We start from the raw sequence: 16,416 nt of genomic DNA on the forward strand, positions 1-16,416 counted from the left end.
CGGAGGGCACGTAGGGAATATTGTGGGGGTAGTTTTTTGAGCTGAGATTTATTCGAGTTATGGGAACACATGGGTTAAATCGTGCATCCTTAGGTGTAACCGTACATATTTCCCTATGGGTGTAATATGGATATAAGGTGACTCCTTAGGCTGCATCTAAGGATGCGCGATCTAGGTCGTTGGTTTAAAAACCCTAAATACATCTGGGCCGTCTGTTCAAAAACACTCCCATTTTCTCATCTCCCCCGCTCAGATCTTGCCAGCTCCTCCCCCTTCCCCTCCACTGCCCGAAATCGCCGCCGGCTCAGCCTCGCCCTCGCCATCAGCCTCTCCATCAGATCTAAGTTGACGTCGTTGCCGGTGCTCGTCATCTCGAGCCCGCGAGTTCATCATCTCGAGCTCGCCGTCGTCGCAAAGCCCTCGCATACTAGCTCAGACTCGCTCTCGCCGTCCCCTCGCCCCCGCTCAGCCTGCCCTCTGCCCTCGACCTCACCGCCGTCGAGCTCAGCCACTTCACCGCCGTCGAGCTCGCCCACGTCGAGCTCATCTCTCAGGTCTCCGCAAAGCCTTCAATAATAGTTATGGAATTTTTAACTTGTAATTCTTATTGATTTTGTGATATGAATTATGAATATGATCATTTGAAAAAATGTATAATAGTGGGCATTATATTTGAGTTTTGAACTATCGTAATGAAACTCTTTAGTGAAATTGAAAGATCAACTTGATGACGATTTTCTCAAGATTTTGAACTTCTTATATGTGATAATTTGATAGCTTGTATGGACACTCTAACAATTCTCTCACATGATACAACAATGGATGAAGATGAAAATAAACTTATAGCCATTGGCCTTGAAGGCGAGGACCATGATCTACTATCTACAACAAGTTTTTTCTATCAGGTGATAATATATTATTGATTATAGTGTACTAGTAACTAATGACATATACCAAAATAGTTGTCTTTTAGCATGAGTTTTATAAGTTTTGTTTCTCTATTTTTACAGGCGTCCAAGCATGAGGAGAATGATGATGAGCCTATTGGCGTTACAAATTGCGAAGGTAATTCTGTTGTTGATCCATATATCGGAATGGAGTTCTCTACTCTTGAGGAATGTTATAATTTCTACAATGCATATGCCAGACTTAAGGGATTTGGTGTTCGCAAGGGTACAACTTGGTCGAGAAAAAAAGATGCAATCAAATCTAGAATCTTTGTATGTGGCAAAGAAGGCTTTAAATTTTTAAAAGATAAAACAGAAGATGGTCGGAATGTAATTTGAAAGTCCGATATAAGATGTGGATGCAATGCAAGGATGGTTATTAGACTTGATAGAAACACTAAAAAATGGGTGGTCCGAAATTTAAACATTAATCATAATGGTCATCCATTAACCACCCCAAATCGGTTAAAAAAGCACTACTCACATCGGACACTTCATCAATCTCAATCGACAAGAAGGTTGATAGATACTCTTGACAATCAAGGTTTACGGCCTTCTACCATTTGTTAGGTTTTAGACGTTGCTCATGACAATGAACAAGGCTCTCTCACTCAACAAGAATGCCAATATCATCTTAGAATTAAACGAAGAAACAATGTTGGCCATAAGTGAGTGAACATAGTTCGTCAATTTCAAGAGAAAAAGGTATCTGATCCTCAATTTTACTTTGCACTGGAGTTAGAAAATGATGGGATGATGAGAAGTGTTTTTTGGATGGGTAGTAGGTTCTTACTTGCAATTGGGAAGAAATGCGGGACAAATATGGTACAGATAAAAGGAGGTGGTTAGTAAATTTATACAATCATCGAGATTATTGGGCTCCAGTGTATCTTAAAGATACTTTTACTGCAGGAATGACATCTACTCAGCAGAGTGAGGGAATTAATGCTTTTTTTGATCATTTTATGAATACAAATACCGAGTTACATGAGTTTGTTAAGCAATATGATAATGCTATCGGAGCTCGACGAGCTGCTGAACTTGAGCAAGATTTTAAATCCACAAACTTAATTCCTACATTGATAATTAAACATCCCATTGAAAAACAAGTTAGGGAAAACAATACGAAGAATATGTTTACTATCTTTCAGAAAGAACTCAAGGATAGTTACTCCATGCTTCATGAAAGGTTGTCGAAGGACGGCGCAAGTGCTACTTATGCCATTTGGAATATAGATAGTGAGGCTAAAAGTAAGAAGATAATAAAGTATCATGTTGTTTTCGATGCATCCAAAGAAAAAAGAATTAAGTGCTCTTGTGCGAGATTTGGGATGGAAGGTATATTATGCAAACATAGCTTGCACATTTTAATAAGGAAGCAAGTATTAGAAATTCCATCAATATATATTATGCAACGATGGACAATTAAAGCAAGACATGTTGGTTGCGGAGTTGTTAGAAATAGCAATACAAATAGTGAATAACAACTCTCTATCATTAGACAGTGGGCCCTTAGGAGTAGATGTAACAAGGCACTAGAAGATACATTGACGTCAAGTAAACTTCATGATAAGTTTAGTGCTTTTTAGACTCATTTTTTGAAGAAGTTGAGAATTACAAGAAAGAGAATGAACATAAAGACAATGAAAACGAGAGCAATGCTAGCAATAAGATGCCTACTTCATCCGTACCCATCTCTATAGAGGAAGCAACTCAAATCACTATTCATGATCCAGATAAGCCTGTTGCCACGAAGGGACGACCAGCACAAGCTACTCGAATGAAGTCCGGAATGGAGATAACACAAGAAAATAGTATAAAAAACAAAGATTTTGTGGGTTTTGTAAGGGAAAATGATATTATATAACGAGTTGTCCTTTAGCTAAGGTATTATATTTAATCTTAATTTTTTTTTTCATGTCAATGCATTTGTCTTGACAAAAGTTGCAATTTTTTTTGTAGATGAAAAATGTTGCAGGTGGAGGTCGAGAAAGTTAATGGAGGGCCAAAACAAAGTTAACGGAGGGCCAAAACAAAGCATGTGTTTCGGAAGAATATTGATAATTTGAATTAAAGTTTATATATGTATGGATGATAATGTGGTTGTATGGATTAATCACGTATTTTCGGAATAATGTATTAATATGAACTAAAGTTATGTATGTATGAATGATAATGTGAACTAAAGTTGTGTGTGTATGGATGACATGTACAAAACTTGAATAAGTAGGTACAAATTTTGAATAAGTGTGTACCAAATGTGCATAAGTGGGTACAAAACCTAAATAAGTGGGTACAAAACTTTTTTTCAGAAAAATGAGGTACAAAACCTGAATAAGTGGGTACAAAACTTTTTTTCCAGAGCAACGATGTACAAAACCTGAATAAGTAGGTACAAAGCTTGAATAAGTGAGTACAAAACTTGAATAAGTGAGTATAATTTTTTCCCCAGAATAATGTGGTACAAAACGTGCATAAGTGGGTACAAAACATGTATAAGTGGGTACAAAACTCGAATAATAAGGTACAAAATCTGAATAAGTGGGTACAAAACTTGAATAATGAGGTACAATTTTTTTCCCAGAACAATGAGGTACAAAATGTGCATAAATGGGTACAAAACTTGAATAAGTAGGTACAAAACTTAAATAAGTGGGTATAATTTTTTTCAGAACAATGAGGTACAAAACTTGAATAAGTGGGTACAAAACTTGAATAAGTTGGTATAATTTTTTTTCCAGAATAATGAGGTACAAAGCGTGCATAAGTGGGTACAAAACTTGAATAAGTGGGTATAAAACTTGAATAAGTGGGTGTAATTTTTTTTCCAGAACAATAAGGTACAAAACGTGAATAAGTGGGTACAAAACTTGAATAAGCAGGTACAAAACGCTTATAAGTGGGTACAAAACTTGAATAAATGAGTACAACAAGACTATTTTCCAGAATAATGAGGTACAAAACCTGAATAAGTTGGTATAAATTTTTTTCTCCAGAACAATAATGAGTTACAAAACTAGAATAAGTTGGTACAAATTTTTCTCTAGAACAATGAGTTACAAAATATTAGCCACATAATATCAAACGAGTGTATCAAATAAACAACATTTACAATGAACATCCTGTTACTTCAACTTCTCCACAAAATATCATCCACATATTGCATATACAACAACAACCAAGGAGAAAATTAAAATAATATTTACAAAAATGGTGAATCGCATGCATACAAGAGAGCTGCACAAAACTTTGTTATGTACTTTGCACAATCTCCTTCTGAAATGGTTATCGATCGCATACAAGAGAGCTGCACAAAACTTTGTTATGTACTTTGCACAATCTCCTTCTGAAATGGTTATCGATCGGTTTTCGACAATGCTGTTAATGAATTCTTATGTACTTTGCACAATCTCCTTCTGAAATGGTTATCGATCGGTTTTCGACAATGCTGTTAATGAATTCAATCATAAAGATCCCGGAATCTAAGGTTCTGCATTTAGGAAAAAAAGTACGATATTGAAAATGACTTTGAGAACAAAAATGAACAATTACATAGAAATGCATGAAAAACTTACGGTCCTTGTTGTGGAGCGGCAATTGACATAAGAACATGATGCTCCAATTTCCCCAATGTTCAATTACTCTCTATGAAACTCATAAACTTATTTCTAAATTTCACAGTATTTGCGGTATAAATGGGGGAGTTGATTGAGGAGTAGTAATAGAATATTTTCTCCTCTCTCACTAACTCTACCATGTGCCAATGTCTGGAGCTGACAATCGGGATCAGAATTCTTTCACACTCCAAGAACTTCTGCTGAGAAACATTTTCCTTCATTCGTTTTGCCATCATTTCAATATTTCCTTCCAAAAATGCTTGATAAAGGATGCATCAATGAAAACATTGTAGGGTAACATAATAATAAAATCCACCAACTAATGAAAGAACACGGATATACTTACTACAAGCCAAGGTCTTGTGACATGTGTCTTACATGTCCGCGGACATAATATGAAGCCGATAATAAAAGCCACAATAAGTTTACACATATTATAAGGTCTTCATTATTCATATCTACAATCATCTGGGAAATTCTATCGCGCTTCCCCCAAATCACCGCCTTATTTTCCTCATCGGCTTTCTTCTTGCCTTTAGAGCTACTACTCTTCTTCTTCTTGAGTGTCTTATAATTCTTTACAAATTGGGTGTAGATTGTATTAGCCGATGTCCCACTCATTTTTATCGGAATTCCCTCCTTTGGCAAATCAGTAATTCGGTGAATATCATCTATACCAAACACATAATTTTTATTCCCAATCATAAATGAGCATTTACCGGAATTAAAATTTTGAATCAAACATTCAATTGCTATTTGCTCCTTGCTCAAGGATGTGGGTATCTTGAGAAAGTTGTGAAAAGGTGTCGTCTCAATGGCTTTTATGTGTCTTTCATCCAATACTATACGCTTCTCAATTAAATCTCGAAAATAACACAAATTGGAAAAAATTCTCAGTTGTGTTATCATAGCCCTACAAGAGAATTATAACTCAGAAAGAGTTAAAAATTAAATATATTTGGGCAAATTAAGACGCATATTAACACAAACAATATACCTAAAATAGATACTCGATATGACAATAATCACAATAAAATTTACAAGTTTATTAACACAAACATTATACCTCGTAGCTTAGAACACCCCCGCATATGACAGGGGCACTCTTATAAAAAATCATCATCCCACTCATTGGGCTGCCACTGTTTCATATGGGGTTTCTATATCTAAACAAACATTGTGACCAACTCTACTATCCGGTCTAAAGACAACTATATAATACATAACAAATTTGGGGAAGGGGAGAAACACATGCAACAGGATATTGATCGACGTCTTCGATTGTAGTGGTAGTAATAAAGAAAATCGTTGGTATGATGTGCAACAAGGACTGCAACCCTGTATATGTATAGGTTGGCCGGGGCATGAGTCAGCTTGATACGATCATCAACTTTTCCTTTTTAATCATGATTTAGAATTAAGCAACATGAAATAATTCTCATAACCAAAATTTTAAATGGTTGAGTTTTGAGTTTGAGATATTTAAGAGTTGAATAATGAACCAGATTATGTCACCAACAGTAGGATCATGATAAGACAACAACTATTAGACTTCATTGATCAACTATTCGAGTATGGACAACTAGTAGTTTGCCTATTCTTTCATCCCTCCCAAGCAATGACTTGTTGACACGGACATCAGTAGGCGGAGACAGCAATTTTAACTTTTGACGCATATTAATACAAACATTATACCTCATTAAAAAATTTACTGACGAAGTTGGAGGATTATTGCATTTAGACGATGAAGACTTTGATTTTGAAGAAATCGAAGACGTCGATGCTTTCAATTTGTTCGAAGCCATGAGGGCTGATGAAGAGGTCGAAGCGAGCTCCGACGGCGGTGATGGATCTAAGGGCTGAGCTCGAATGTCGTCGGCGGCGAGGGCGAGGATCCGACGGTGTAGCTGATGACGAAGGTGATGGAGAGACTGATGGCGAGGGCAAGGTTGAGCGGGGGCGAGGGGATGGCGAGGTCGAGGGGATGTTGAGGGCGGCGAGCTCCGGAGTCGGCGATTTGGTGGAGAGGAGGAGGGGGAGGTGATGGCGTTGTCGAGGGGATTTCGAGGGCGAGGGTCGGCGGTGGCGATTTCGGGCGGTGGAGAGGAGGGGGGAGGGGCTGGAAAGATCTGAGCAGGGGAGATGAGAAAATGGGTAGGGTTATTTTTTGGGAGTGTTTTTGAACGGACGGCTCAAATGTATTTTGGGGTTTTTGAACCAACAGCCCAGATCGCACATCCTTAGATGTAGCAGAGTCTTCTTAGATCCATGTTATATATATATGGAGGACAATAAGTTTCACACATATTATAAGGTCTTTATTATTCATATCTACAATCATCAGGGCAATTCTATCGTGCTTCCCCCAAATCACCGCCTTCTTTTCCTCATCGGCTTTCTTCTTGCCTTTAGAGCTACTACTCTTCTTCTTCTTGAGTGTCTTATTATTCTTTACAAATTGGGTGTAGATTGTATTACCGCTATCCCACTCATTTTTATCGGAATTCCCTCCTTTGGCAAATCAGTAATTCAGTGAATATCATCTATCCCAAACACACAATTTTTATTCCCAATCATAAATGAGCATTTACCGGAATTAAAATTTTGAATCAAGCATTCAATTGCTATTTTCTCCTTGCTCAAGGATGTTGGTATCTTGAGAAAGTTGTGAAAAGGTGTCGTCTCAAGGGCTTTTATGTGTCTTTCATCCAATACTATACGCTTCTCAATTAAATCTCAAAAATAACACAAATTGGAAAAAATTCTCAGTTGTGTTATCATAGCCCTGTAAGGGAATTATAATTCAGAAAGAGTTAAAAATTAAATATATTTGGGCAAATTAAGACGCATATTAACACAAACAATATACCTAAAATATATACTCGATATGACAATAATCATAATAAAATTTACAAGTTTATTAACACTAACATTATACCTCGTGGCTTAGAACACCCCCGCATATGACAGGGGCACTCTTATAAAAAATCATCATCCCACTCATTGGGCTGCCACTGTTTCATATGGGGTTTCTATATCTAAACAAACATTGTGACCAACTCTACTATCCGGTCTAAAGACAACTATATAATACATAACAAATTTGGGGAAGGGGAGAAACACATGCAACAGGATATTGATCGACGTCTTCGATTGTAGTGGTAGTAATAAAGAAAATCGTTGGTATGATGTGCAACAAGGACTGCAACCCTGTATATGTATAGGTTGGCCGGGGCATGAGTCAGCTTGATACGATCATCAACTTTTCCTTTTTAATCATGATTTAGAATTAAGCAACAAGAAATAATTCTCATAACCAAAATTTTAAATGGTTGAGTTTTGAGTTTGAGATATTTAAGAGCTGAATGATGAACCAGATTATGTCACCAACAGTAGGATCATGATAAGACAACAACTATTAGACTTCATTGATCAACTATTCGAGTATGGAAAGCTTGTAGTTTGCCTATTCTTTCATCCCTCCCAAGCAATGACTTGTTGACACAGACATCAGTAGGCGGAGGCTGCAATTTCAACTTTCGACGCATATTAACACAAACATTATATCTCATCAAAAAATTTACTGACGAAGATGGATGATTATTGCATTTAGACGATGAAGACTTTGATTTTGAAGAAATCGGAGACGTCGATGCTTTCAATTTGTTCAAAGCCATGAGGGCTGATGAAGAGGTTGAAGCGAGCTCCGGCGGCGGTGATGGATCTGAGGGCTGAGCTTGAATGTCGTCGGCGGCGAGGGCGAGGATCCGACGGTGTAGCTGATGACGAAGGTGATGGAGAGACTGATGGCGAGGGCAAGGTTGAGCGGGGGCGAGGGGATGGCGAGGTCGAGGGGATGTTGAGGGCGGCGAGCTCCGGAGTCGGCGATTTGGTGGAGGGGGATGGCGAGGGCGAGGGCGAGGGCGAGGAGCCGACGGCGAGGCTGAGCTCCGGCGGTGGTGATTTCGGGCGGTGGAGAGGAGGGGGGAGGGGCTGCTGGCAAGATCTGAGAAGGGGAGCTGAGAAATGGGTAGGGTTATTTTTTGGGAGTGTTTTTGAACGGACGGCCCAGATGTATTTTGCGGTTTTTGAACCAACGGCCCAGATCGCGCATCCTTAGATGTAGCCTAGGGAGTCACATTAGATCCATGTTATATATATATATAGTGGACAATCGTTTCTTTATACCAACCGCAAAATTACCAGTATACCCCTCACATTTCTGTTGGAAAGTAAAGCGTCCTTCAAACTTTTTGGTGCCCCCACTAAGTTTTTTAGAAATTAGGTTACTAGTAGTTTATTTCACTGGCAGGGCAGATTTGTTACATTAATAGCCTTGCCACAGGATGTCTAAAGAATAAACAAAAGATCAAGTTCGCCAAGAGAAATGTTGGAAAAAGCAAGGTGAAATAGATAGTTCCATCAAACACAAGGTGAAATTAGTACTTTAAATGTTCAGTTGGCCTCCTAAACTTGGATAACTTCTTACCGTAATACATTTTAAAACAGCTGACTAAGTGCTCACTGGACATAATTTATAGTTCGGAAAATAGATTCCACACACTTAATTTACCAGGATTTGATTCCGAGATTATAGCACTGTATTCAATTCTAGACACTTTTTTGTTCATATGATAACAATACAACTCATTTACCCATTGATGCATGCTTCTGAGTAGTGAGTTACCATCCTCGCATGTTATCTCCTGTTTTTTAGTTGACTACCACGAAAAGTACGCTATTATTTTGCAAACGCTGAATGATTATTGGAGAAGTGTACGACCATGCATATTTTTCTTCTCAATGCTTTTTTTCCTTCTTATTTGTGTAACTTATCAGATAGTACACGATGCTATTCAGAATATGTACCGCAAATGAGCTATATAATTCCTGAAACACTTGATGCTACAACAAATTGGGGTTCTTATATAGAAAAATCTGCTGAAAAGTTTGCATCTCAAGGTCAGACAAGCGATCAATTCAGCATGCTTTCCGAGCTTTTAGAGGCAAGAAATCGCCTGATATAATTCATGCTCACGAGGAAAGATGCAAGACGGTTATTAGAAGGACGTATTGATCACCTTCTGAAAGGATTGAAAGTCCCTCTGCTGTCAGGCTTCGATGGAGAGATATATACACCAGTTCGCAGATGTTGTGGAGCTCGATAATGCACACCTAACAATAGGCTATAGTCCATTATATGCTGTGTTTCCAAGAATTTACTATCAATCTCAATCTGCCTGTAGGAGATATTTGAAATAGTCATTAAGTGAAGTGCTACAAGATATAGACAATCAGGCACGATAAAATGAAACATGTCACACATTTGCTAACTATGACTAACTGAAGAAAAGCAACACCATTTCATAAGGAACAAGCACACCATAAAAGGTCAAAAACTTGGGTACAACTCAAAAACAAATCTACCATAACTAGTACTTTTTTTATGAAGGAACAGTGGTTAATCTATAGAGTTAAGCATGCTAAAGTATAAGCGTCTTTAGGACGAATACCTCCATGGAAGTTCTCATTCGAGGACGGACAAGAGGATTGAAATTCTAATCAATTCTCATCTCTTGAGTAGAAAACATAAAAAATTACATTTCAACGCCAGTCAGACACTCCTAGCACATCTATGCAGAGAATACGTCCAGAAATGTCAAGCATATATAATTGAAAAGCTACCCATTGGTTTCCATTACTTATATGAAAATAAGCAGTATAGTTAATAATGCAAAAGTGAATTATAACTTTACTACAGACAAACAATTGAATACAATTACCAGAATATCCATAAAATTTTCTGGTTAAACCCAATGTACTGAGTCAATAGGCATCACTCTTTAGGATAAAGAAGAGAGTGAGTACTTTTGGTGCAACCTGGATAAAATCTGGCAAATCAACACTAGCATGAATGGAAAAGAATAAAAATAGCCATGTAAAACACTCTCTTACTTCAAAAGAGCATCTCTCCGAGAAGGTTCCAAATATAAAGAATAGTCTAGATCCAAATCTTTGAGAGTTGTATTCTCATCTATTTCAGCATTTTTTGAAGAAAGCCCAGTGATGACCCTTTCAAGTCAAACCTTATATGGATCCTCAGTTCTGTACAAAACATGTTTCCCATTACGACGAACCCGAACAATGGAGAATTCATAAGATCTGATTTATCATATTATATAAAAGCCCCAGAACAAGTAGAACAAATTATAAACAAGTGCACAGAATAATTGAATTAAGGATATATTGAACAGAAAAACAACTGGGCATTACCTTTTGACCACTAGAGGGTATCACTCTTTGCAAACCAAAGAATTTAGTTATAAGTGTGTTCTCATATGTGTGCACATGATGGTGATAGTTTGGAAGCATCCGCAGTAGCACCTACATTTTTAAACTAAGTTACACTCTGATGGCTGCTAATTAAAAAAAATTGATCAATAAAATCATGAGCATGCTTTGAGCCATATACTGTTTAGAGAAATGAATTGATTGGCTATGAAATGTGCAGAAACAAAAAATTAATCAAAGTTTATGGGCCTTGTTAAGGATAGAAGCACAAAAAATATATATTATTATAGTTCTAGGAGTGTCTTTTGTACTGCAAGCTCTACATGGCGCCTTGGAGCTCCTATACTTCTTTGCTTTCAGCTGGTTTTAGTTTCACTGTGATATACATGGCACTTTGAAGTATCCTTTACCAATTGTTGGCAGGGACGTTGGCAGCAATCCCTATATAATCCATCTAGACTATAGTATCATAGAAATTTCAAGGATAATTATTTTGACTGAACAATACTTAGGAAAATTACACTCGAAGTAGGCCAACCAATATTAGATGCTTGTCTGTCATGGCTAGCATTAGACTAACACAAAAATTACCATATTCACAATTGACTGAACTCAGCATATAAATATATCAAACTTAGAGAGACAAACTACCTTCACTTCTGACTGAACTCAGCATATAAATATATCAAACTTAGAGAGACAAACTACCTTCACTTCAGATTTACGGAGGGTTTTAATCATGAACCGGTCATCTTGCAAACTTAGAGAGACAAACTACCTTCACTTCAGATTTACGGAGGGTTTTAATCATGAACCGGTCATCTTGCGAAAGAAAAAAAACGCTTCCACTCTTCCCAGGGGAAGAAAGCTCTCTTAAAGCCACATTTCCACAAATGGATATCATGTAGTCTGCAGCATCAATCTTGAATAATTCTCATAAATTTCTGCATCCAGTATGGGAGACTATCACAATTAGAAACTTTAAAATAAACTCATCTAACAAAGAAATAATAATAGGAGAGCATCCAAAGGATAAACATTACAATATACCATCTACCTTAAAAAAAGGCACAAAGTACTTGATATCATCTGCCTATCTCAAGGCACAGAGTATTCTACTGCATCAAGAAATTAATGAAAAATACTTTGCATATAGAATGTGAAAGCACAAAGCTAGTTCATCTCTGATATATCATGTGTGTGTTAGCATATAAAAAATATAACCCTCAACACCGATCATGGCTTTAGAGTTTTGATGTAAAAAATATAACCGTTAATCCTTAAATTTGGATACTGATAAATATCTGTTCGCTGGGTGGGCTCATAACCAAACAACTGGATATTATGTTTAGCCTCCGTATGGCCTTTGTTGATGTATAATGGGGCTTTGATAATAACATCTGTCGACGGGGTAAGCTCCTTGCGTGCTCTAGGGTGTCAATAATAAAAATCGGATATTTGTTCGCTTCAAATATAATGGGTTCTGTAGTGTACACATGTGGGCTGTGAAATAGGATAGATACTTATCATTCTTATCATGTTTTGAGGTGTATCATCAAATATTCTAACCGCCTTCTCGTTCAAGAGTTTTTTTTCATATAAAAGTTATTTTTAAAATTTAAAAGGCTGCAACATTTAAGATGGAACAAGGACCATTAACCATAGCAAAACAGACAAATTACTTCATGAATAAGCTTGACCTATTATGGAATGTTTAAAATTAAGTTGGCGATACCACGAGTATTCCCTTCACGTAGTAACAAGCTGTCATCATTTTTTGTTGCCTTAAATCATGCATTAAGTGGTATGGTTAATTTTTTGTTGCCTTGTATTATTTACAGATGTTATCAATCTTCTCCATCCTGTTTTGTTGAGTTCATAACTTCTTATAGACTCTGTCTTCATAACTTTGTAAAACAAGTGTCCACCAAATTAATCTCTAGGTCTAAATATGAGCATGTATTAAGTGCATGGTTAATTACGCACATGCAGCACTCCACACTGACAATAGCAAAACCCAAAATATAAAATACTCAACACACACTCCCTACCACCCGAGCAAAAAAAAACCAAAAAAAAAAGAAGGAGAAGAAGAAGAAAGGAAGAAAGAAACAAGAAGACCATACAGTGATGATGAGCTCAGTTATGGATTTCAAATTGGTCATGGCCGCTTGGATCTTCATCGGCATTGTGGCTTTGATCTTCATCACCATTGTCACCTCGACAATCATGATAGTGCAACCGACAGATGGAGTGGTGCACGATAATCAACCGACACTGGTTAGTACTAGTATACTACGAGTTATCCAATCCTTTTGGTAAGCTGGACGATTACCTGTTAAGCAAATTTTGTTTCAAATACATACTTAATTACAATGATAAAAAGAAAACTATGTATTTGAAACACTAATGAATACGATAGTTATCTTGATATATTTGGGTTTATCAGTAAAGATTGTTTGCTTTTTAATTTTTTAAGGACATTATTTAGACACACACAATTCTGATTGGTTATCATTCAAATAGTGTATTTTTTTTCTCATATTGATAAAGAATGCAAGAAGTTTTTGTAATTAGTCCGATTGAAGATTTACCACCTCAAAAATACATTGACATCTAATATGAGGGGAAGTCTTCAAACCTGTATTAGTTACACTTCTGATGCCAAAGGTGGAAAAAACATTCAAAATAGTCCCCTGAAGATCAAAAACCTATAAGACAATGTCAATGGAGTTAATGGGATCAAAGAAAAATTCATAAGGGTATAGAAGATACTTATTTATTGATTTATACCAATTGTTCATTATCATAGACATACAGTCATTAACAGAATGGTAATATTACTTTGTTTCGAGGTACTAAAAGGAAGAGACTGAAAGGAGGCAGAGAAAAGAAAACTAATGGAGAACAAAAGGGATCCTACTTTTGCTGATCTAAAACATTATATTTTGGACTAAGTTTAGTAATTATTAATAATGATTACAATAATGACTATATATTTATGCTTTGTTTTATAATTAAGTTCAATTTCAAATCTTAGTTTTCTAGAACAGAAAGTTTTCATGTAAGACTTAATACTAATGCATATCATATATATATATATAGCTTTCATATAAGACTTATTAGTACTGTGTGTTAGTGTATGTTTTTGAAATAAATATTGAATCCTCGCTTCTTCCGTCCGAACGTACTTTACGTTACCTGCTTGGTTTTCATCCTGACGAGACCATCTTTTCTTCATATAAGCAATTACAAACTCCAGGCCCGGTTAGTAAACAAGGGTCAAGAAAGATTTCGCCTTTACCTACCTACCGGTTCTTTTGAGAAGAATGAATTCAAAAGCCACAAAATACTAAAGAGAAGGAGCGCACCGCAGCTCGCAACATAATAGCACGCTCTGAAGCTCGAAAACAAGGCACTAACACTTACGGCGCTATATAAACCTTAGAAATCTTTTTGAATTAATTTATTTTAAATGTAAGTCTATACATACTAAGCTGGGTAGCATATGAGGAGATTAAGAATACTTGATTACTTATACTATGTACTTGTTTTCAAATACTTGGTGTTATACAAAAGAAGTAAACTAATTAGTGAACATATATTGTAATTTCATTAAATGAGTGTAATGAGGAAAAGCTTGAATAACTAAACAAGGAAAATTGTGCAAATGCTTAAAGATTATTGGACAAAATTTGCTTAACAGGTAATCGTCCGGCTTACCAAAAGGATTGGATAACCCGTAGAATACTAGTATTAACCAGTGTCGGTTGATTATCGTGCACCCCTCCATCTGCCGGTTGCACTATCATGGTTGTCGAGGTGGCAATGCTGATGAAGATCAAAGCCACAATGCCGATGAAGATCCAAGCAGCCATGACCAATTTGAAATCCATAACTAAGCTCATCATCACTAATATGTCAAAGTCGTGACGCGGAGTAAAACGCCAGTTCAGCAGAAACTGAGGCATCTAAACAGATATGATCACTAGCAAATAGCACAGGATAGAGCGTTTTAGGTGTAAACTTTAGCCGATCAGATAACATCCTGAATAACAAAAAAGAAAGGTCTGACATAATCATAATATGAACCATGTTTAAAGGAACACTTAGCAAACTTGAGGAGGAAGTATCAGAAAGTTTAGGATAATTCATTGACATGTGCATAGTTGAATCACTTACAAAAGACGTGCTCCACATTACATATTCCTTGCATCCTTTGGGCTTTAGCATAGCACTCGACGACAAGAAATAGTCAGTTCCGGCAGAAAATATGTATAACACCAAAGAAACTACAGCTGGAGAATATAAAGACAAATTTATGTATATAAAATCGAGAAAAAAAAAGAATAATAGGAGAACAAACTGAAAGGCAGTCACTAGACTCAGAAAAGTCACAAGCAAGATATGTAGGATAAATAGAGTACTCAGGTAGAAAGAAAGACGGGTATAAGAAGATTGAAGAAAAGAGACAAAAAGTTCAAGAATTTAAGGTCATCAAGAAATGCACCACAAAACAATCTCCTATTTGCAAAAGAAAATATATCAAGAGAAGATTAACGATCATATGAATCCCATAAGTTGCGTAATCCTTGTACTACCGAGTGCAAATTTGTCAGATATGAATCATATAGGCTATGTAATCTTGATAAAAATGAGTGCACAACAACAATTAATCTATGTTACGACGATAGCCGGATTATCAAATTGATCCTTAACTTCATGAGTTGATCCTAGGAAGACCAGAGCCTAATTATTCCCTGTTTCTTGCCCATTCGCCTCAAAAGAAGAGAAAAAAATAATCTATTTTGTTCCAAGTTAGTCCACAAATTTACATGCTCAGATTAAGCAATCATTTTAGCAGCAGAAATAAAAACTCACGAGATAGACGGATAAGGTCTTCTGAATCTCAAACATCTCACAGGTATACTTGGGGAGTGAATGGATGTTTGATGGTGAGGCAAATGTTAGGATATGTGAAGCCTAACTATCAAGCATGCCCTATACTTCAGAAGAGAGGAGGAACAAAGTTGGAACAGGAGGAACATGATCGACGATGGAGAAGTTCAAGCAAAACGACGAAGGAGACAGTTTTCTGCATCGCGGTCGACCGGCCATGGCGCGGCGGTCGACCGACGTCGTGCACAGCTGGGTGCACAGGCCAGGAGCTCATCGCGGTCGACCGAGCATACAGCATCGCGGTCGACCGCACATGGCGCTGCGGTCGACCGCCCAAAGTCCAGAGAGCTCGATCAGGAAAAGGATTCGTCGCGGTCGACCGCACGTGGTGCGGCGGTCGACCGGAGTCGGGTTTTGGCCCAGATTCGGTTTTTAACCTGTTTTGATCTGTTTCCTTGTTTACTTGTTAAACCCTTAAGTCTATAAAAGGGTTGATTAGGGCATGATGTAAAGAGACGAAAAATAGTGAATTATTCTCCTGCGGTGGCCGTGGACGTAGTTTCTCACATTGAGAAACGAACCACGTAAATCTTGTGTGTTTGAGATTGTTTGATTTTCTCTCTTCTCTCCTAAATCTCTATTTCAAATCGCATCAGAGGGGG

The 16,416-nt window shown here is 37.1% G+C and overlaps 1 long non-coding RNA gene across 2 annotated transcripts; it reads right to left on the bottom strand.

The window, feature by feature from the left end:
• Positions 9,420-15,993, bottom strand: LOC109836524. Of its 2 annotated transcripts, XR_002246009.1 has the most exons (9): positions 15,737-15,993; positions 15,038-15,153; positions 14,579-14,903; positions 13,497-13,566; positions 12,982-13,190; positions 11,634-11,799; positions 10,838-10,948; positions 10,520-10,669; positions 9,420-9,804 (listed from the first exon to the last, which is right to left on the bottom strand). It is a non-coding gene; the product is annotated as an uncharacterized LOC109836524 (long non-coding RNA). The 2 variants fall into 2 exon arrangements; XR_002246008.1 differs by having other exon boundaries at positions 15,038-15,993.

This window comes from Asparagus officinalis, chromosome 4 (genome assembly GCF_001876935.1).
Source record: "Asparagus officinalis chromosome 4, Aspof.V1, whole genome shotgun sequence".
Taxonomy (NCBI): domain Eukaryota; kingdom Viridiplantae; phylum Streptophyta; class Magnoliopsida; order Asparagales; family Asparagaceae; genus Asparagus; species Asparagus officinalis.